Genomic DNA, 23289 nt, shown 5'->3' on the forward strand with positions numbered 1-23289 from the left:
ACCGCACAGCAACAGGCGTCTGAATAATGCCTGACAAAAAAACACTTTTATTCCGCTCTGGTCGGTGACGTGTTGATGACGTGATCAGGGGGCGGAGTCCTGAACCAACGTGGAGGAGAGTTTTAGTCGTTTCCTCTTGAACTTCATGATGTTTTTCCATGGATACGGTAACACAAACGCCCTTAATTTCATTCTTTCTGTCACAAACGGTCAGACGGCCAGATCCAAGTGCAGGCAGGAGGACAGGAGTGAAGCTCAGCTAAAAGTCCACAAAGCTAAATCAGGGTCAGGCAGAGGTCAAACACGAGCATGAAGTCATCAGAGAACAACCAGAGAGGTCAGAGTCCAGCTGAGGGTCAGGTAAAAGACAAGTCAGAAGATCAGGTCAGGATGAGAACGCTCAGCGATGCAGGCAGAGAGGCTCAAACAAGACTTCACACTGAGCGGAACTCAGGGCTCTGACTAAATACTGCTGGGAGTGACAGCAGGGGCTGATGGGAAGTGTAGGGTAGAGACCCAGAGAGGGAGACAGGTAACCAATTGATGACACTCAGGCACAACAAGCTTAAATGGAGCAGATGAACCAGAAAGATGGCCGCCTGCTGTTTAACAGGAGAAACGTCTGATTTATTTCTAAAAAAATAGACATTTCAGAACAGATTTCTGCTTTCTAGTTGCATAAATTCAATTTGCATTGTTCTTTTAAAGAGTTCTCCTAGTTTTGGGAATGTTCTAGTTGTAAGTTTTTGTATCATTTCAGAGCAAGAATCTCAAAGTCCCGCCTCTTTAAGCCTTAGACTGTATTCAGACCTGACACATTTGGTCTGATTAAAGTGAACCAGAGTTTGTTTCCCCCGATGATCTGGAACAAAGTTTCAGTCTGAATACGCAGACGCAAACTGACCCATCTTCTGAGACCAAAATAACCGAACCAAAACGGCCACCGTAGCCGGGACAAACCTGGAGCAGTGATGCAACAGCGACTCATTAAGATGTGAATGTAGGCTCATAAAAGCATCTTTAAACGTGATCCACATGCTCCAACTCTGTTTTCCTGACAATCTATATGTCATAAACACTTATCAGTGTACCTCATAGCTGTAGCGTCCTCAATACGGCCGTGAAGCATGTGTCCGCTGTACCAAAGCAGCAGTAAAAAGTGTTGAACCTGACCCTCATACAGACGCTCAAAGTCGATCACCGAAATAAAAATTCAAAATAAGTGAACTATCCTTACAAATCACAGCACCTCCATCTTTCTCTTTTTGTTTTGACCCGCCCCCATAACTGCTGGCCAATGACTGAAGAGATCTCACCAGTAGTGTCGCAAATCTCCGGTAGTGTCGCAAATCTCCGGTAGTGTCAGTCAGTCACGCCCTCTGACCACCTGAGGGAGCCCTCACCTGAGTACAAACTTCATTTGTCCTCCTCTTTTGCTCCACGTCCCATCATGCCTCATGCAATAGAGGCGGTCAACTCCTGATTGGAAGATTGCGGGTCTGATTCCCGTCTTACCCGCCCATGTTTTAAAGTGTCCATGGGCAAGACACTGAACCCCACATTGCCTCTGGTGGAAAGATGGCGCCAGTGTTCAGCAGCGGAGCCGCCATTAGTGTGCGAATGGGTCAGTGACAGTAAGGCGCTTTGGGCCTTTGAAGGAAGGTAGAAAGCGCTATATAAGTATACGCCATTTACCATGAATCCACCACCATTTCGCTGTCACCAGCAGCTGTTCGTCATCATCATCAGTGTTCCATATATTCCTCACTCTGCTCCGTGCGAAGTCTTGTATTGCTGCTCTGTGCATCAGTCTGAGCATTCTTCCTTTTGCCTGCTTATGTTTGACTCTCGCCTGTTTCCTCGTCTCCCGCCTGGCTCCAATGTTTGACCCTGGCCTGTTTCCTGACTGCGTTCTACCTTGTCCTTACCTGTGTTGGTATTAAAGTCAAGTTGCAAATGGATCCACTGGACTCAGCTCCTTCGTTACAGGTAGATCCAGGTAGATCCCAGTCAGAATACAGACCTGAAGAAGGTTCAGGACCTGAACTGTCCTTACGGCGGGATCTGGGCGTCTGCAGGTGAAAGCAGTCAAACCTGTACGGGGACACAGGTGACCCACACAATGTCAAAGTCATAGACCACTTTGTGAACCGTGGAGAGATTTTTTTTTTCCTACGGGTGTGCTGCGGGCGACAGGTTGTATGAACACTTCTACAACTCATGAGGGGGAAGGAGGTGAAGCACAGGCGTGTCGTACACATTTATCATGAACATCCTGGTCATGAACACACAGGTTTATTTGGGTTTCTGGTGGTCATCACATTTCTTCTTATGGGTTACAATCAAAACTCTAAACAAAACATTTACGGGAAATAAAAACTGGATAAAACAATACAAAGCGACATCAAAACCAGCATAAATGCCTCGTTTCTTTGAGTCATAGATGTTGCATTAGCAGCTTGAAATCTCAATTCCTGCAAACGTCGTGAGCAACGAGGCTGCATTCCCACAAGTCTGAGCGGACTTCAAACAAATTCCCAGGAAATTAAAATCAAATCACCAGTTTTACAAAAGTCAAAATGAACACGACCCTCCAAACAACCCAAGGACCTGCAGCACAGGGTCCCCTGACTGAGACTTTAGGACCAGAACTCTGAGTTCGCTCTGGCGTCTCTCCACACCCAGATGACAACATCCTTTAGCTCGATGCTAAAATGCACCAGAGGCCGCTCGGCTGCATTGTTCCTCTCTGTCCCGACTCTCACCTACTCGCCACAGCGGCAGATTCGGGGCCTTGATGAATGTGTGGTTCGCAGCAGTAATGTGACTGAGGGCCGGGGGTGGGCGGGTAATGATTTAATCATCGTATAATGGATGGAGAACATCATTCAGACTGGAATTAGTGCAGGTGCCACCACAAGAATACTCCGGCTGATGAATCTGCTTGTCAGCGCTGAAAGTAATGGCGCGCTCCGCTCTCACTGTGAACGGCAAACAGGTTTTTGTGGAGCATCAAGCGTTCATCTCCAGCAGCACGGAGCTGAAGTGTCCGTCTGCCTCACCGGCCTCCAGCATCTGATCGGTCTCTATAGTCACAGAAACAATTATTTTATTATCTGATTATCTGATTAGATGATTGATATATTTACTAGTTTGTTTAAATAATATGGTTTCCTGTGGTTTTGTGTATTTTTATGGCTCAGTTTTAAAAGTATGTTTAGAAACTCACTGAACCCTCCCAGAGAACAGGGAGGATCTGGTTTAGAAGAATGGAGTGGTGGAGAAGAAGGTTGGAGTTATAAAGGAGAGCTGGAAGACTTCCTTCTGGTTTCCATGGTGATGGACAGACTGTTTAGACAGGAATCTCTGCGGATCATGATGTTTGCAGATGACTCTGATCTGTACTGAGAGTAGGTGGAGGAACGTCTAGAGAGGTGGAGGTTAGACGGAGAATCTGTGTTTAAAGTTCACCTATGACCATTTTTTTAATTAAAAAAAACTTTCCCAGTACTGTTTTAATTATGATTGTGATGTTTTATCTAAAATCAGGAATGAATCCAGAGGATCAGATCCTGGTAGATGCTCTGGAGATCAGTGCAGGGAGGCAGATGGAGATGTTTGGACACGTCAGTGATGATGTTGGTGGAAGGATGCTGAGTTTGGAGGAACCAGGACACAGGAAGTTCATGGACGTAGAGAGGATAGGTGGAGGATTTTCTGTGGCGCCCCCTAAAGGCAGCAACTGTAAAAGAACAAAAAAGAAACGGTTTTGATTGTCCTATTTGCTAAATCTGCACAAACTTCTTAAGGGAAACACATTTAAAGGAATTAACTTGTCATTAAAACAACCTAAGTAAAAAATTCTGCATCTGTTCGGTTCAGTCTGTCGATTGTTCTGTTGCTAGGAAACAAGAAACTCATTCAATCATCTGGTTTACCCGACTGGTGACAAGGCTGAGTGTCAAACGGCTCGTAGCACGTTTGGATGTTCTCTGTGTTCTCTCCTTTGTTTCGCTCACATGTGACGGCTGCAGCTCTCCCGTTTGTGGATCAGCTGTTATCAGAGCAGAAACCGTGTTTCCGTCGAGCTTTTCAGCATCACGTCTCAGAACCATCGCCAGGCCTGATCTCCTGCAGAGAACTCGGTTCCCTTCAGAAGAACAGTCACTAAAACAAACAGGGTTCAGGAAGTGAGCGCTCCTGTCTGAACACATCAAACCGACGCCGCTCAGGGCGGATTTCCCCAGATCTCAACGTGTTTAGTGAGAGCAGAGAGCTGTGTGGGAGCGTCCAGCCTTGGAACACGACTATAATTGGAGAAGCTTGACAAACACGAGCTAAAAATGAAGCTTGTGGGACTCCAGGATCTGCATTTGGCCTTCAGACGAGCTGCAAACATGGAAGCAGAGCCAGAAAAACAGAAGGAAGGAGCGTTTGATGAGGAGGACGTGGAGGATGCTGCTGGGATTCGAGCATCCTCACTTTCATCACACGTGAGATGTGAGCCTCCTCTTCCTGTTGGTAGTCAGAGTCCTCGGAGTCGCGTCAGCTTCTGCATGGTTCAGATCTAGAACTGTGAATGAAAGCGGACCTCCGCTCTGTGGCCCGCGGCAGAACTTTGGTGTGTGGGATCGAACACGGTGAGGATGCTCTCCACGCTGCTTTCACTGCCTGAAGGACGGATTCTACGGAAGGCAAGGAGAGACAAAATTCAAATAAATGGAGAATCTCATTTATTTAGAAAGAAATTCTATAAATATTTCCTTCAGAAAACTTAGTGATAAATTACAGTGAAAAGTATGGTTTATTGTTGATTTTATTTTAGCTATTTTTTTATTTTTACTTTATTACAAATTGAAAATTAATTTTCCTGGAAATTTCCTGGATTTTGGTTTTGTGGCTTATGTTGGGACTATATATATATATACACCACTTTAAAATGTAAAATGTTAAAAACTTTTAATGGAAGCTGAAAATGGCCCATTATCTTGTTATGACGAGAAAATATGTTGTTATGACTTAATTATAACGAGATAACATCTTGTTATGACGACATATTATCTTGTTATTACGAGATAATATTTTGTTATAATGACTTAGTTATAACAAGATAAACAAGATATTATCTCATTATGTCGAGATATTAAAACGAGAAAACACAAAATATTTGGGCCGGCTGTTTTCGGCTTCCATAGTCTTGGTTTTGCAGAAACTGAATTTCGCTTTCACTCATAATGTCTTTGTTTGTTAAAAACTTACTATCAAACGTGAATTACTTGTGGGGAGCTGTCCTCAATTTGAAGTAGGACACATTAGACGTTTAATCATTTTATTTTGACAGTCTAGCTTTCAGTGTTTCTCTGCAGTGTTACGCTGCGGTGGGGGTCAGTATCTGGTGTGTTTAACCCAAAAATGATGGTATCATTCTTGTTTATTCAACATTTGTCTTAAATATGGCCAAATATCTGTGTTAAGTTAATTAAGTTGTTACTCAAAATGTCCCTAACTGCTTTCCGTAGATTCTTTCAAAATAAACCTGAAAAAGTTTTAAAAGTATACTTTGTTTTTGCTGCATTTAGTGAGTCAACAGCTTAAACATATTTTGCTAATCGGTCTGAAAAACACTTGCGGCATCAGAAATGACATGAGATGGAGGGAAGAAGCTGGTTCCGCCCCCAGCAGGTCTACACGTCAGTAACTCGGTTCTGCGTCTCTTTGGGTCATGAGGACAGACATCAGAGTCTCTGCAGGATGAAGAGCGGCTGAAGACTTTGACAGTCTCAGGTGTTCAGAACTTCCATCCTGGAGCATCTGTTGAGTGAAGGTGTTCATTCGTCACGCTGCCAGCCGCCGTCAGCCGTGACACAGATACCCAAAGGTGACCCGGAGTCCAGCAGTGCGCTGTTGGTTTCAAACAGCAGTGAAGCCTTTCTCTCTCTGGGTTGGTTGATTTTTATGTAGTTATCTGACATTTATCCTCTCCTTCCTAAAAGTTTCAGCTCCTAAAAATAATTCCCATGAAGCAACAGTCACGATGTGTTCATATCAGAGCGTTGAGTCTGTTAATTCCTGCTGCTCCTCAACGATCGTGATCAGGTCAAGTCGCTGCAGAAACAGGAACTAGAGTGGTTTAAGCCCCAATCCAGCCTTCGATACGCCGCTGTCGCAGGAGGGACGCTCTCCCATTAGTCCGCAGAGCCGCTTCTGCTAGTTGGGACCAGACGATGGAACTTCTCTGTAAGTCCAGAATTCAAAAATACTTCAGATTTAGTGAATTTGACTACAACTAAAACATAATATACTGAAAATGTTTGCTAAAGAGGCTGAATAAATTTACTGCTCAAGGGTTTTGCTGAAAATGCTGAAGCTATCTGCATGATGCTAAAGTAGCTAACGGACATGAAGCTGCAGGAAGTGCACAAGAACTGGAAAAAATACTTAAAAATCCAAAATTTGCTAAAAATGTATGAAAGATATGGACTTAATATTTGTTTAAAACCTCCATAGATGTCAAATTAGCAAAAAAAGTGAGCACATTGTTAAAATACTAGCTTAAGTCACAGTTAGCCTTAGACACCTCAGTATATGTAAAAAACAAAAAAGCTAACATCTTGATAAAATATTAGATTAATATTCCTAATTACCTCAAAAATCCCCAGTAAATGCCAAACTAGCTATGTAAAAAAGCTAACACGTTTCTAAAATATAAACTTAACTCAGAATTAACCCAAGAAAACATATTAGATGCTAAATAGCCAAAAGCTAACATGTAGCTAAAATATTAGCACAATTAAAGAATTGCTCAAAAAAGCCTCAGTAGCATTAATGTCTTTAACGAGATGAAAGTTTGGAAACAAAGATCGAACATACTGATGTTTTTATTAATCTAGATTGATGTTAATAAAATGAAGTTTGAAATATATTTTAAATATTTTTCCTTCTGGATTCTCAGGGTTTCATAAGCAAACATTTCATTACTTTGGTGAAATTGAGCCAGAAGTCAAAATAATCCAGTTTCAGTTGAACATAAAATGTTTTATTTTTTTTTCTTTTGTTGTCAAAATGTTTGATTTACACAACAGGAAAAAGGACCATAAACTAAAAGTTGACGTTTGAGGGTTCTGAAGCTGCTGCGTGTTTGTCGATGACTTTTGTCGTCCTGATTGGATGTTGTGCGTCTTCAAGCTGATTGGTTGGTTTCCGTGGAAACGCGTCTACATCCCTTCTCCTAAGAGCCTGATTGTTGGTTCTTTGCTGAGGCGACATTCCAACGCTGAAAGCAGAGACTGGACCGGAGGACGGGTTGGTGGCAGAACCAGAACCAGAAGTTCTGGAGCGAGCTGAGCTGCACGCCGACCTGCAGCGTTTACCTGTCACTGAGGGGAATGGAGGTGGAGCTTGACCTGAGGCCTGACAGGTGTGTCAGCTGGCTCGGGGGAGGGGTCAGCTAACCGTTGTGATAAACATGGATGTTCTCCAGCAGACGGAGGGCGTGGCTAAAGCTGAATGAAGGAGATGCAGGACGGGTGAAGGTGTGTCTGTGGGGGAGGGGGTATGAAGTAATCAAACACCAGGATGTTAAGTGGGGGGGAGAGAATGCAAAGGGGGGCAAACTGATGATGTGATGCTGGGAGAGCCTCTGGAAGCCAGGCTGCGTTGCCATGGCAACCGGAGAGAATCTGCACCCGTCTCTCCGGGCCTCCTGCGCGTGCGTTCACACGCCGCCGTCTTTCTGTTGTTAGCATCCAGGCGTGCGTGCGTGTGCACGAGGGAGGGAGATGCACCCGTGCGCGCTCATGCACGTGCACACGCGCAGCCTCACACTCACAGTTTCTACTGCAGGCTTTATTTTTAGCAAGTGGCACTTATATAATCAGGGTGACACCGGGGGGAAATAAAAGGAGGGAGGGAGAAAACATCAGCGTTTCCTTTACCCTCTGTCTGCCACTTCTGTTCTCCTCTCCCTCCGCTGCGTTTGCTCGCTCATCCCTCCATCTTTCCTCCCATCTCTTCTCTGCATCCTCACGTTTGTCTCTTCATCTTCGTTCCTCTCAGAGAATCACGTTTGTTTTTCCTCACCATGACGCCCGTCTGACGGGGAACAGAATCGGACTAAATAACAATATTAAAATATTATAGTCAGAAATGAATGAAAGGATGTAAAGGTTCAAGAAGGAAATGTTCAAGTGTCTGTTTTCTGTATAAAATACATCAGTTTATTCATTTTCTTTTAGCTTTTGTTTTTACATCTCTCCTCATTTTTCTGCTTTTTATTATTTAAAATTATTATTATTTAATATCTCTTTAATCCTCTTGTTTCCTGTGTGTTTCGTTCTTTTTATACATATCACAAACTTTAGAAATTCTGTTTTTTTTTTAGAGTTAATCTAGTTCTTCATTCCCATCATTTGCATTTTTATTTTTATCTTTATTCCTCCATCCTGTCACTTCTTCCTATTCTTTATCATACGTTTGTTTTGGCCTCTTTTTATTTTTACCTGTGAAATTATGTTCCAAAGATGTTCTAAAAATATCCTAAAAAAAAGGTTAAAAAAAAAAAAAAAAGCTGTCAATGAAACTAACGATATATTTTTGTTAGTTTCTTTTTAGACTAAATTAAACTTTTGTTAAAATTTTTCTCAAATTTAGATATTTTGATATTTTGCTCTCAGAATTTATTTTGCACTAGAAATTTTTAGAAATTCTAAACTTGGAGTGTATGAAGAAAAAGAGCTTTACGTCTTTAAAATGTGTATATTTATAAACTTTTCTCCCCAACAACATCTTATTTATTGACTCCAAAAGTCCAACTATCTCTAATTCTGGACCAAAATGATCTTATTTACGGGCTTGAAGATACATTTATAAATTATGAGTGAATTAAAATGTTTCAGTTTCTCTAAATCAAGCTTGAAACAAGCAACTCACAAATGTTCTTAAAAATATGACGTTAAATGGAACACATATTGTTTTACTAAAGATTCAAAGTGTTTCCTCCAAAAACAAGTTTTTACATTTTTAAAGTTCTTAGTTACCGGTAGTTTCGTCCTCATATCAAGTGTGAAAATAAATCATTCTATAAAAATGTATTTTTATGTCGTTTACTGGATTGTTTTCAACATGAATAACAAAAGTTTTCATGAGTGTTCAAACTTTTATTAAAGCTTAAAAGAAGAAACTCCGTAACTGTTTGAGTTGAAAGTTTAAATAAAGTTTTTTCTTAGCGATACGGAGATGAACCTCTGGTTCTGGTCGATGACGTCTCGGCGCCATCTTGCAGTCTGCACCAGGCCCTCTGTGGTTCCGTCTTCAGTGCGCGGCGTTCCCATTGGTCAACCGTGAGCGCTCGTCTACAGATTTGGTGTTTGTGATTTGGATGTTTTGTTGCGTTCTTCTTCTGTGTTTTTGTGCGCTCACGTCCGACTTCCGGTCCACCGACGGAGCTCTGCTGACCTCCAGTTCTTCTGCCGTCCCGACTCATCCTGAGAGCTGAACCCAAACCGCTCTCAGGTCATCCAACCGCCATCTTAACTGCAGGCGCGTTTTCAGTCTGGATCTGGGTTTTAACGCGGCCCAGTCGCTCGCCGCTCGCCGAGCATCATGGCGGCTCAGCTCCTCTGTGGCGTTTCGGTCCCGGTTGTTTCGTGTCACATTTGCAGAGTAACTGCAGGAGTGTTGGTGCCGGAGTGACAGGCGCTTGCAGACTGTTTCCCAGCGGTTGGAGTTTTCATCCTGACAGCTCCGTGACACATCATTACTTCCTGCTCAGGGCGCCGCAGCAGCGCTGACCTTTGACGCTGCTGCTGCTGCGTGTTTGAGAGCATCGTCAGAATACTTTTACTCATTTATCTGAAAATGTGACGTGTTTGCTGCCAATCTTTACTCAACTTTCAGCAGTAATTAGTTTTTTGATTGATCTTCTTCTTTCTTAGCTAATAAATCTCCGTCTGAAGGAGACAATGAAGAACAGACGACAGAAACTAAGACGTCATGTCTTCAAACATTGAGCCATAAAGGGGGAGGGGTAAAGTAAATCCAATGAATGTCAGTTTACCTCAGATTGACCACTGGGATTCCAACAGCCTGGATAGGCTCCAGCAACCCTGAGACCCTGAAAGGGATTCTGATGATCGAATGTCAACTTGGTAAAGAAATGAGGAGAAAAATGACTTTTTATAACAAGGTGAAGCTAAAATCTACAGATTAATATAAAAAAAATCTGCAGAAGATGAAATGAATGAGCGACGATGACAAATAATAAATAAATGACTTTAGTGTCGAAACAAAAAAGTGACTTAATGTGTTTCTTATGGTCTAAAATAAACAATTATTTTCAGCTTCAAATGTTCAGATTTTTAGGTTTCAAAACTCAAAATTTCTATAAAAAAAAACTTTTTTCCACATTGTGGAGAAAGGTTTTTGAAATTAAAATTTTGAGTTTTGAAACCTCAAAATCTGAACATTTGAAGCGGAAAATAATTGTTTATTTTTGAATAGCAAAAAGTTTCATACATTTAACCTTTTTTTGGTTAATTTGTTTTGTTTCAAATAATATTGGCCTGAATTCAGCTCCATACGTCCTCTGTTGGATTATTGTTATCACACTGGATTATCTTTTGGATCCTTCTGACTGTTTGGTACAGATCCAGTTTCTCCATATTTTCTGGAAAAATCTCCACCAGGAAACATTAGAAGAAACTCCATTTCCACTTGTCTCTAAGTTCTGCTTTGGGATTATTTTCCATTCTGGAAACTAAACTGCATCCACTGCAGCCTGTAGAATCAGATCATGATGATCCTGAGCAGCACAGCAGACACACTTACAGATGTTTGGATGAAGGATGAGATCTCATTTATAGGAACAGATTTGCCTCTTTTAGGATCAGATAAAGGTCACATGGTCATTTGTTCACTCACAGGAAGACTCACAGTGACATCACACGACCCCCCAGCCTGAACCCCCCCCTTCTGTTGGTCATAATGCGTCACCGTTCTGACCGTTCCACACAACCACCAGGCTGACCGGCTGATGCTCCAGCAGAAACATCTCATGTGGATCGAAGAATTTGTTGAAAACCATTTTATTGGAATTATTATGAAGTATTTGCTGGTCGGTGATGCAGGAACAGATTAGCATAATATCTGTAACTCTACAGTTACTCAGTCATGATACAAATACTAGATATTTCTGTGAATTCCTTTTAGAAGTCCCTAAAGCATCACATTTCAGATGCATTAGCATTCCTGTGTTAACCCTTTAACACCTGAGGCGTCGTCAGTGATGCTTAAACACAAAATCTTTAACTTTTCCACCGTTAACATGATAATTCCAACAGATCCTGAAGGAGAAAAGCAGCTCGTCAAACACATTGTTAAAATACTAGTTTAACTCAGAATTATCCCAAAAAACCTCAGTAAGTTCAAAATTACCCAAAAAAAGGTAACATGATGCTAAAATACTAGCTTAACTCAGGATTAGCCACAAAACGTCAGTAGATTGCAAATTAGTCAAACAGGTAGCACATTGCTAAAACACTAGCTTTACTCAGAATTAGCCTAAAAAACCTCAGTAGATTCCAAATTAGCCAAAACGCTAACCCGATGCTAACATACTAGCTTTACTCTGAATTATCCCAAAATGCCTCAGTACATGTCAAAATAGCCAAAAAAAAGGTTAATGTGTTGCTATAATATTAGCTTGAACCACAATTAGCCCCAAAAACCTCAGTAGATGTTACATTAGCCAAAAAGCTAACATATTGATAGAACATTAGCTTAACTCCTAATTAGCTCAAAAATCTCCAGTAGATGCCAAATTAGCTATGTAAAATAAGATTACACGTTGCTAAAATACTGGTTTAACTCCAAATTAGCAAAAAAAAAATATTATCGATATTTATTATTAAGAAATAAATATCGACGAGCCGCTCTTCTCCTTCACAATCGGCTGGAATGATCTCGTTAACAATTGAACAGTTTCAGTAAACCAAAGAACAAAAACACTGGAGGGTTAATCATCAGATATGAATTAATCCAGGTTATTCTTGGTTTAATGGGATTTATTTAATGTACTCGGTATGTCGATAGTATGAATTAAAGCGTCTTGGTTGGTCAGGTTTCATGTGAATCCTTGAGAGAATCACCCAGAATGTTTAGTAAATCTGGATTCAATCCAGATCTGGAGGTCAGGGCTGCAGCTCCTCCTTTGAACAGGTGTTGGTTTTGGCCTTGAGGAACCGGGGAGTCGGGTCAGCATCCTCTACGTCCAGCACAAACGAAGCCTCGAACCTCCAAGAGGGGCTGAAAATATCCGCTTCATCAACAGGAAGGAGGCAGGAGGAGAACGCCGCGAGAAAAACAGCAGCCCGGAGAGAAAACAGACGAGAGGAACGGTGGCTGGACCGGGACAGAACATACCCGAGTGGATCTCTCTGCCACGCCTGATTAGGACTTCCTGTTAAGTTCCCGCCCCCTCGACCTCGCTGTTCCTCTCCAGGAGTTGATGCAACGCGGTCCTGACAGTCGCTGTCGGAGGTCCAGGACACGGTGGAGCCGAGGATCAAGCGCTGCCGGAGGAAGAAACTCTCAGAGATTTACATCAGAGGAGGGTTCTGTTATATGGTCGGATTGGTCCAAGAACGCGAGCGGGACTCATCCAGGTCATCCAGGTCATCCAGGTCGCCCAGGTCATCCAGGTCAGAGTTCAGGATCCAGCAGACGAAGACTTTGGGACAAACATGGAGAAAGACGGGAAAACGAATCATTTCCAATTCGATTCAATTCGATTCCCAAGAGCCTGAATCCATTCAAATCTGACTTTTTTTATCTGATCTCTTTCTGATTTAATTACGTTTAAAACAGTTTAGACACATTTGTTCAGAAATACATTAATAATCTACTATAGGTTTAGAATATATTTATATTAATCTGATCTCATCCTGTAAATGTATCAGTGAAATAATCAGATTGTTAATATCATCCAGAGTTACATGGATTCTCTAAAGGAGAAGTTCTAACTAAAATGTTCAGATCATTAACATTATAAACATTGTTCTGCTTCTCCTGGAGGACGTTTCAGTTTGACCACTAGGTGGCGATCGCGCTATAGCATTACATCTTATTCCAGAAGAAGAAGAAAGTATCAACAAAAAACTGTTCATAAACATGTTAATTTATTCAGAATTGTTTGTTTAGGTTGACTGAGCGTTAGCATTAGCCGTCCTATGGGAAATCCCATTAAACATTAGCATCAAGCTAGCAGACTTTAGCTTTATGTGCTAAATCTATCTATATTTTTATTAATCGATTATTGATCTATGAAGCTTAAATCGATTCATGGATTTTATAAACCCAGTCCTACTGAAAACGTCTGGAGATCCACAAAATCCTGCATTAAAAACATTTGTTTGATCTAAAATCACCAGAAAATAAGATCTTTAGTGCATCTTTAGTAAACCTGAGTTTAATGAATCCAGCGACTCATCGACTCTTTTAAAGCTTAAAAAAGAAAACCATAGCGAGTGTTTCTGCTTCGTTCCAGAAACTTTCTGTTTTCTGGGAGGATTTAATGATTTGCTAATTATTTTTGCTCATCTCAGTCCAAAGATTGTTCAGGAATCGTTTCAGGAATAATTCTTGCGGGTGACACATAGGCGAGCGCCTGTGCAGACACAGTCAGACTCGGATGATTTAGTGATTGGACACGACCTGATAAGAGCGCTCCGAGTCGGGATCTTATCAGCTCCCACACCTCCTTCTTTATAGTCAGAGCGTTTAGCGCTCCTCCTGTCAGCTGCTCACGTTTGTGATCCGGTTCAGGTGGAGCGCTGGCTATGGAGGTAAATTGGGGCCAATATTATTTGAAACCCAAATAAAGCAAATTAAAAAAAATATTGGTGTTTGACCAAAAAAAATGTAACATGTCTAAAAATGTTTGCTATTCTAAAATAAATTCAATAATTTTCAGCTGTTTTCAAAACTTTTTTTCAGTTATAAGTCTTTTTTTCACTTTCAACGTTTCAGTTTAGCCACTAGGTGGTGATCACGCTTTGGCATTACACATTTTTCTAGAAGAAGAAGAAGTATCAACAAAAAACTGTTTATGAAGATGTTAATTTATTCAGAAATGTTTTTTTATTTTGACTGAGCGTTAGCATTAGCCGTCCTATGGGAAATACCATTAAACATTAGCATCAAGCTAGCAGACTTTAGCTTTAAGTGCTAAATCAATCTATATTTTTATGAATTGATTATTAGTTTATTAAGCTTTAACTAATTAATGGATTTCATCAACCCAGCCCTACTGATAAATGGAATCATTTTCAGCTGTTCTGTTGTATAGCTTTCAAAAAGAAAATTTGAAATTAAAAAAACGTTTTTCAAAGCTTTTTTTCAGTCATAAGTCTTTTTTTCACTTTCAACTTTGTTTGAAAAACGTTTGGCCACAACACGGCCAGGAAGTTTTGAAACTGAAATTTTCAGATTTAAAAAGAAAAAAAAAAAGATTTGAAACCAAAAAAAAAAGTTTTTCAATTCAAACATTTTTTTTCTTTATCGCCACTTATCTGTGACATAATTAAAATGATGAAGAAAATAGCATTTGACATTTGATTTTCAAAACTAAATTTGTACCAAAATTCAATAAGAAATATCAAATTTGAAAATTAAAATAGATTAACAGAAATGCTTTTTCATTTCCACAATGTAACTGCATCGTTTGTCTCTTGAGAAAATGAGAAACATTTCCAGTATTGACTTTTATTTTGAATTATGAGTCAAACGTGCTTCCATAGAGTCAGACAGTAAATGTCAGATAAATCGTCCAATCTGCTGTAGTCATCGACGTCCGTATCCGTCTGGATTCTGGAACAGTTCCTCCGTTTTCTGCCCCCAGCGAAGTCTAAATGAAAGTGGGCGGGTTCATAACCTTTGCTTCTGGCGTTCACTCTGTAAATATTCATGTCTCTAGAAGGAAGTATTTAGGTTTCATTTCCTGTGTGTGTTTTTGCCCTCGAGGGCAGGAGGGCAGCCGCCGCTAATAAGATGCTAAACGCTACGACGGCGGCAGCGACTGTGTGATGTTAAAGCAGTCCTACGGAGCCCCCGGGCCGCCGGGAAGCATCGCAGACTCACTTCTTCATAATTAGGAATTCATCAGGAGACCCGTTTGAACGTAAGAGGACTTCCTTTCAGTGCTGAGCCACAGGTTCACGGAGCGGGCGTGCACGGTGAGGAAGAGCAGCGTGGAACGAGGCTGCAGGCGCATGCACATGCAGAGTGCATGCACATGTGCAGTAGTCTGCGGTTATGCAGAGTAAATACGTAGCAGCTGAAGATAAACAGAAACATTTGATCCTAAAATGTTCTTTGTCTTTCAGTCTTTAAATCAGAGGCTGCAAGAAAGCATGGTGGACTCTCAAACATGATTTGTGTCCTTCATCCCTCAGAAGGGGAAGGATATGACCGGGAGGAGGTCTCACTCCGATCACTTTTCGAGATTCTGTTACAATAAAACAATTTAAAGGATTTTTTTGTATTCACCAAACTCACCAAGACGCCGGAACTCACAGATGCTTCAAACAACTTTGTATTTTTCACACCAATTTAGACAAAATAAAAAAATGTTTTATAATAAGGTGGAAATCTCAGATTTCTCAGTGTGGTTCTGTTACATCTTGATTCATGCTCTTATTTTTGCATTTTTTTCCTCCTTTTCTTCATCAGTTCTGTCAACTTTGTTTGGAAAGTTGCCACATTTTTAGTCATTTTTCCTAATTTTAAACTCTATATTTCTATGAATTCTATTAAAATTTTTTTACTAAAAATGATTTCTTATATTGTCCTCTCAACCTTATATTGTTGCTTTTATTTTATAAAAATGTTGTTTCATTTAAACATTTTTGCTTCAGTTTCTTAATTAATAAATAAAAAAGAAGATTTTATTTCTCTTGCCTATTTTGTTCAAAAGCTGCATATTGTCATAAAATTTACCCAGTAAAACATTGTGAGTATTTGTGATTCATCACAACCCAAAAGTGTGATTATTAGGATTTTTTTAATCGATTGACTTAAAAATAAATATTTTAAATGTACAATTTTGTGTGTAATTGATCACATTGTGATTATTCTGAGATAATAAGTAGTAGAAATATGCTGTAAATATATAATATATATATAATATATATTTATTTTTAAACTAAAAACTTAAAAAAAGGTAAATGGTGCTTAATCACGTTTTTTTTTTCAGGTTTGCGATTCATTAGTCACTTTTTTTTAATCTGGCCTTAAAAATGTTATATTTAAGTAAATGTTTTCTAATATTTTCCTCTCCATGTTCTAATTTTGCCTTTATTTCTTCAAATGTTGTTTTCATGTGAACTTATTTGCTTAAGTTGCTTTATTTTTACAATTTGAATTTATTTATTTTTCATCCTTTTTTATTTTTTTTTTCCTATTTCACATTTTTTAAAATCTTTTGACTCTTTTTCAATATTTTTGTCACATCTTTACATTATTTTGCTGTTTTGTTTTTACGTTTTTGTTTTCTCTCTTATGTTTTGTCTTAATTTAAGATTTGTGACATTTTTGCTAATAATACATAAATCATGTGTAGCTAAAGAAACAGAAACTGATTTGGTAAAAATGGTGATGGAGATGAATTACTAAAAACACAGCTGAACACATTTAGTTGGTTTTCTGAATATTTTATTGATCTTTGTTGTGTTTTATTGCATTTATCTGAATATTAACATGTTTTATTTGGCGTTTGGTGTTTTATTTTGGCGGTTTGTGTCCTCCGTATTGGTCCAAACGAACTCTTATTCCAGTCTTGTGTTGGTCTTTACTTCACTGTTGTGTTGTTTGCATATGAGGATTAAAACGGGTCATTTCTGCCTCTTGACGGTTTAGTAAATCCCGCCGAAGAAACTAAGACGCTTTCATGAAAACTCGTCTCTGATTTCTTTGGTGTCCTGCAAACAGTAACTTTCTAATCTGACAGTTTAAGAGCAACTTAATCTCCTCTTTTTAGCTTAAAACCATCTCAATGTCCTGTCACTACTTGTGTACACAAAAATGAAAGCGTGGCGCCCACATTCGACGGCGTCTGCTCGTCCATCTTCTCCGCTGATCCTGAAAACTGTTTCCATCCAGAAACCAGAGTCTCCGTTTGGAGCAGATCACACCTAACTGCTCCTGTTTTCACACTAAATCTGCTTCCTGTCGGCTGATTGGACGTGCACCGAGGTGTAACACGTGTTTTCCTCTGATGTTTCATTAGCAGAGCAGCAGCTCCTGGAGTAACGCCACGCTCACCGCCGGCGAGAAACGTGCAGGAAAAGCTTTCCTGTGAGGCTGGATCTGAAACATGAAGCGATGGTTCACTCTGGAGCAGAAAACGAAGACGGCGTTTTCCTGGAACCATCATTCCAGTTTTCTGAATAAGTTAACCAGTCTGGAGCACCGTTTGTGTTCCTGCTTTGTGTCGTTTTGATCACAGCAAGTTAGAAACTCAAAGTGTAAAAAGTCAAATTAATGAGACCTATTTAGAAGTAAAGGACTGAAACTCTGTTCACAAACTGAACTGCATTAGATCTTTCAGAGCTTATTTAAGGGTTTAGTTTCTCTGCTGCAGGTTTTGTTTCTGTTTCTGAAGCTGTTTAAATCTAATAAAACTCGTGGTTCTGTATTTATTCAACTCAATAACGAGTCAGTCCAGAGGCCAAAACAAAAGGCATCAGATATAAATCTAACAGCATCTCTACTTTCACTCCCTCGTGTTTTTGTTTATCGATGAATTCTATTTGTCAATAATGTTCGGCTCTTACAGGCAGTTTATGCATTTTCTGGTGAGATCAGCTACTTCCCCCTCACTGACTCTTACTACCTGGCACCTGCAGCACGCCCATAGATAAAAATGAGCGTTTTCTCTCTGTGGGTTCACTGGACGGTCTATGGCCTGATATTTCCTGTGGGGTCACCTGGACAGGTTTGAAAATGGTTTTCCTGCAGACACCCATACGGACAGTGGGGACTGTGTCCTAGCCTTCCACTGAAGCTCCTGAGATCACCTGATCCAGGTCATCAGATAGGCAGGAAGCCGGCCCTCGGAGACCTGACTTTGACACGCCAGAATCACAAAAGTTGCTGGTCATCCAAAAGCAGAACTTTAAAATGACTCGTAAATGACTTTCATGGTTTTAACAAACATTATGAGAAATTCAACATCAGAAACGACAGAACGAACAGAAACCACTTAAAGAATTTCACTTTGAAGCTCTGGACTGGCGGCGTTCCACCGACAGGAAACCTTTCTCTGCTGGACCCACCTCCAAAAAATACATATTCAACGTCTTTTATTTCATAATAATAAAATATTAGAGATCATTGGACATAAAACTGAAGCCAAATCCATCCAACTGATCTGATTGGCTGAGGGATTCCCTGAAGGGAGCAGACAAAAACAGAAATGTGGAAATTATCTGTCAAACTGAACCTTTTGAGATTAAAATCCCTGATTCCATCAGAAAAACGGACACTTCCTGTCCCACACCCAGAAAAGAATAAAAACATGAACACAAAAACACAACAACAAAGTTTGAGTTTCCGTGTCCAAGACGACAGTTTCTGCTTCGTCATCTCAGCGTGATGCGTTTAAGGTCTGCCCTTCACGATGCAAATCTCTGCTCTGGAGGTCGGCCTCCGTCGTCTGTTTCCTCCGTCCTTCCCTGCCTGTCACCTCCGAGGACAGACTTCCGCTCGGTTCGGTCGAGTCCTTGCAGAGGAGAACTCGTGGATCCTTCCAAACCTCAGACTTCTCCTCCACAGCTTTGTGACGCTGACGGCATCCGTGGCTTCACGGTTTTATTTTCTGCTTTGTGCAAAAACAAAAAGAGAAATGAAAAGGTGCAAGTTTCTCTGAGACACTCGGAGAGCTGGAAAAGGGGGTTTGGTTTCCATGACAACAGGGCAGAGCGAGAGCAGCAAATGGGAGCGGGTCAGGAGCATTAGACATTCAGGCCTTTGGCCAGAGAATATCCAACTCCGCGGGATCAGAGGCGCCTCGTCATCTTCCACCGCTTCAGTCCTAACGGGAGGAAGGCGGGATCCTACCTGAGAACAGATCTCCCTCTGCTTCAGGGGGCGGGGCCTGGCTTCTTCTCAGGTGTTCCACAGGCAGAGGTGATGCTGTACTTCAACGGTCTGCAGCTTCTTTATGGTTTTAGATTCTGGAAGTATTTTAACTTTAATGAACTCTGGAGAAACCTGGACGTTCCTCTGAAGGACAGTTTCTGTTCATGAATCCTTTAACCAGTTCATCCATCTTCATCACTTTCATCTTCATCTCTCCATCTACTCTCATCCATCATCCTGCTGGTTGTTTTTGTCTCTCATCACACATCCTTGTTACAAGAAGCTGATGCATCAGTTCATTTATCCTCCTAATTCACATCCTTCCTTTAGTCTAAACTCTCATCCTCTCCTCCAACAAACTGATGTTTCCGTGGCAGAAGAACCAGAGTGTGAATCTGGTCAAACCATCTTTCCTTCTGGTGGAGGAGTTTCTGTTCAAAGCAGGACTTTCTCAGAGAAATGTTTTATTCAGGCGGCATCTGCGTCTCAGACTCCCTTCTCTGGGGGCTGTGAGGAGTTTTAGTGCTCTACTTCTTTGTGTTTGTCCAGTTTAAAGCCTCCGCTCAACATTTTCTTGCTGTTTGTCTGATCTGTGGGTTTGCTGCTTCGTATGTGAGAAACATAGAAGGATCTGAAGGATCAAAGGAAGATCCCAGACGTCTGACGTGAATCTGTCGTCTGACGTGAATCTGTGTCAGACGTGAATCCAGAAGTCAGACGTGAATCTGTCGTCAGACGTGAACCTGTCGTCAGACGTGAACCTGTCGTCAGACGTGAATCCAGAAGTCAGACGTGAATCTGTCGTCAGACGTGAATCTGTCGTCAGACGTGAACCTGTCGTCAGATGTCCAATCACCGACGAATATGTTTACAGTTTTCTTCTGTGATTGCTGAGGAAAAGCAATAATCAGGACTGTAATGAGCAGCTCCCATAATCCCAGCTCCTGGTGACAGAAAGCAGCCCGCTTAATTAAGACGCTGATTTCCCATGAGGCATTGCGGCTCTTTTTCCTTCTCTACTTTGTTTCTGTGGAGACGTAACGATCCTCTGAGTGATTGAAGAGACGCAGAACTCTGATTGCTCTGATATAATATCTGTTCTTATCGTCTGGAAAATAAATCAATGTTTAAATGAAACTTTCAGTGGAAGAAAACTGTAAAAAAATGGTTTCAGACTTCTGTCTTCACAGAGTGAAAGTGAATTTAGAAATGTTTGGTAACGCTAGCAAAGCTAATTCAGGTTGAGACTTATCAACAAGCTACAGGAATTACTGATTTAATGAAGTTAGTTTTTAAACCCAGAATGCTCTGTTTTGTTCCTCAGGATCATCTGGATCAGGAAACAGGATTTCAGAATCAAGATTAGGATTTTGGGTTTCTGCAGGATCTAGTTTGGCTCAGAAAGTCATCCAGTCTGCAGAAATCGAAGATTTCAATTCATTAACCGTAAAACTATGAAAATAGACGAAATTCAGTTTTATAAAAATATTAGATTCCACCTGCAAACTTGTTTTTAAAGCAGCCTAATCTGAAGACACGAGACAGTAAACGGTTTCTGTATTTTTACATCTTTTAATTGTTTTTCTGCACTGTAATTTGTGCAAATTAGGTTTAGAAAATAATGTAAAAAATAATCCAATGAAGTTCAGTCTAGAAAAGCTGCATTACCTGCAGTAATGCTGGTGTGAATGCTTTTGGCTGAATGTGGTCGATGAATACGCTCAAGCAATTTGTTTTGATTGAGAAATAACGTCCTAAATGTGCTAAACGTTGTGATACCAAACTTGTATCATTTGTAGAAAGAATGTTTTTAATTTCTGGAAAAATATTGTAAAAAAAAATAAAAACATGTTAAAGGTATAAACACCCAAAGTACAAGCATGAACGTCCCAACCATTTTGATGCACATATTGCAAAGTATTTTAAAGTCACAAAGATTTTGAAGAATTTCTTTAAAATAAATTTTAAAATGTGTGAAAAGCATCAACACCAAAAGGACAAACATGACCGTCCTGAGTGTACGGAATGGATCTGATACCAAAATTACATAAAACAGACAGAATTTATTCCAGACTCAAAGTCCAATCAATAAAACTACATTAAAACAGCAAAAATACACGAGTTAAGAACAAAAAAATATAATAGTTAATCAATAAAACTACATAAAAATCAGGATGTCAGGAATACAAAAGTTAAGAACAATATGCAAAAAATTACAAAAGTTAATAAAAATATTGATTATACATAATTCTCCATAAACATTTGTTGAAAGGATGACAGTCCCTCCAGTGTCTCCATCTACTGGAAGCGTTTCCCACTAAATCTATATTTATGGCCAACATGAGAGTGATCTCTGAAACATAAGTCTTAAAAGTGCACAAAGAATTAAAAAAAAATCCCATTGACTTAACATGGGCTGAAAAATGGGCCGTAAAGTTTATGAATTCCAAAAGTACAAAAGTGATAGCAAGATTACAGAAATGTGTTTGAGTTTTTGTGTTAAATTGCACTAGCCATATTAAAAATAATAATACAATAAAGAATTGTGCGACAGACAGACGGCATGCCATGACCATCGGCGCCATCTTCAAAGTCAGATTTTTGAAAAAAAAATCTGTTTATTTCTCATTCATGTTCTCACATATTAATCTTCACACAGTTTTCCATGTAACTCGTTTGAAAAAAGCTCCTTTTTGAATGTGTCCTGTAATATTCTTTATTTAAGTGATGGTAGAAATCTGTCAAAACTCAAATTGTTTTACGTGTTGACTCGGTCGTCTGGATGTTTCCATGGACCTCGAATGGACCCCCAGCCCTCCCTGTGATGTGTTTCGTCAGAGCGTCGTTGAACTGGTGCGGCGGTTCCAGCTGTGCTCTGCAGTCGGTCTATAGGAGGTCTGGCTGGGGGGCAATTACAGTAAATGGTGGAAGCGGGGGACAGACTGCTGCTCTCGCTGCTAATCGGAGCTGAATTCGTTTGATGTTCTGCTTCTCTTTGTCTGCCGTCTTTTGTGCTTTAAGTCGAGTTCCGTCCTTCACAGGCGGAGGTTTAATGCGACCCCGACTTGTGCGCCGTGAGAGTCCCGTCAGGAGGCTGCGCCGCTGATTTGTTATGACAAAGTGCCGCATGGACTGCAGCTCTCAGATAGACGCTCGCGCTGAACGGAGTGGACTGATGGAAACATGAAAGATTCACCTAAAATTAAATCAACTTTAAGTGGAGGAGGTTCTGGGAGGTAAAAGGTTCTGCAGCTTTTCCAGATGCTCTGAATGAGTCGGTGTTTGCAGTGACGGATGGGAGCTCCAACCAAGACGGAAGCTGATATGTTCCTGAAGTGTTGCTCCACCAGAGCAGCTTTCTCCTGCTGAGCCTCATTCATCCAGGACTCAAAATCTGCTTTCTCTAAACGTTTCACCACTCGCCCAACTCAGTCAGTGGAACAGACCATTGGTAGTGGAACATACCATCATCTTTACCTCGAGGATTCCACTCCGTAAATCTATTCAGGGATGGTCAACTCTGGGCCTCGAGGGCCACAGTGTCTGCATGATTTCCAGATATCCAATCCCTACTCATGACTGAATACCTGGTTCAGGTGTGTCCAGCCAGAACATGCCAGAGCAGGAGATGTTGGAAGACATGCAGGAATGTGGCCCTCGAGGCCTGAAGTTACCTATCCCTGATCTATGGACTCCCCAAGACTCAGAAGGAAGGAGTTCCCCTCAGACTCGATATCAGAAACAGCTCTCTGATACGCGACATTTCCAACATTCGGTCACAATCTTTGGGTCTCTGGTGAGTCATTCTGATCAGCACATCCAAAAATCCACGAAGATCGACTGAACATGGATGAAACATTCCTTTGATGGACCGTAGATGCTCACAGGTCAGAGGACGGTCAGTAGAACCAGCTTCTATCCGGACCACATTGTGCACCAGTGGACCTGTGGACTCTTTCTGAACTGGATCATACAGGCCAGTCACAGGTAAATAATGGACGAACTTGAATGGAGTACGCAGGAAATATCCTGGTGTTACCCCGGGCTCAAACTGCAACCGGTCCGGTTCAGGTGCAGACGCCAGACTCTACGAAACTTGAAAAGTGCAACAGGCACTCACACTGCACCCAATAGTTTGGCCTCTGCGGCACTCTGGAT

General features: G+C 40.8%; 1 protein-coding gene and 2 long non-coding RNA genes across 5 annotated transcripts in view; 2 read left to right on the top strand and 1 right to left on the bottom strand.

Moving 5' to 3' along the window:
- The window catches only part of slc8a3 (solute carrier family 8 member 3), an 85085-nt gene that overhangs the window by 29023 nt on the left and 32773 nt on the right, over window positions 1–23289 (top strand). The window lies entirely within an intron of this gene.
- On the top strand, window positions 12302–15745 carry LOC118597984. Its single transcript, XR_004947016.1, has 3 exons — window positions 12302–12695; window positions 15021–15293; window positions 15378–15745. It is a non-coding gene; the product is annotated as an uncharacterized LOC118597984 (long non-coding RNA).
- On the bottom strand, window positions 18337–19185 carry LOC118597985. Its single transcript, XR_004947017.1, has 2 exons — window positions 19111–19185; window positions 18337–18868 (listed from the first exon to the last, which is right to left on the bottom strand). It is a non-coding gene; the product is annotated as an uncharacterized LOC118597985 (long non-coding RNA).

The sequence above is a fragment of the Oryzias melastigma genome, linkage group LG22 (genome assembly GCF_002922805.2).
Source record: "Oryzias melastigma strain HK-1 linkage group LG22, ASM292280v2, whole genome shotgun sequence".
Lineage (NCBI taxonomy): Eukaryota > Metazoa > Chordata > Actinopteri > Beloniformes > Adrianichthyidae > Oryzias > Oryzias melastigma.